We start from the raw sequence: 711 nt of genomic DNA, 5'->3' as shown, positions 1-711 counted from the left end.
AACATCACCTTCTAAACTCTAATTCACTATTAAAGTCACCGGCACTTAAGCATTTTCAACAAATAAAGTAACCAACAACATCACCTTATAAACAAAAGTTCACTTTTAAGGTCACCGACAACATCACCTTCTAAACACTAATTCACCATTAAAGTCACCGGCACTTAAGCATTTTCAATAAATAAAGTCACCAACAACATCACCTCCCAAACACTAATTCACTATTAAAGTCACCGACACTTAAGCATTTTCAATAAATAAAATCACCAATAACATCACCTCCTAAACAGTAGTTCACTATTAAAGTCACCAAAACTTAAACTTTTTTAACTAACAAAGGCACCAACGAAACTAATTCACTATTAAAGTCTCCAAAAGTTAAGCGTTTTCAACAAATAAAGTCACCAACAACATCACCTACTAAAAACTAATTCACTATTAAAGACAGCGGAACTTAAGCATTTTCAACAAATCGAGTCACCAACAACATCACCTCCTAAACACTAGTTCACTATTAAAGTCACCAAAACTTAAGGTTTTCTAACAAACAAAGGCACCAACAAAACTAATTTACTATTAAAGTCACCAAAAGTTAAGCATTTTCAACAAATAAAGTCACCAACAATATCACCTCCTCAACACTAATTCACTATTAAAGTCACCGGTACTTAAGCATTTTCGACAAATAAAATCACCAACAACTTCACCTCC

The sequence above is a fragment of the Capsicum annuum genome, chromosome 7 (genome assembly GCF_002878395.1).
Source record: "Capsicum annuum cultivar UCD-10X-F1 chromosome 7, UCD10Xv1.1, whole genome shotgun sequence".
NCBI lineage: Eukaryota > Viridiplantae > Streptophyta > Magnoliopsida > Solanales > Solanaceae > Capsicum > Capsicum annuum.
Note: the sequence above shows the minus strand (reverse complement) of the source record.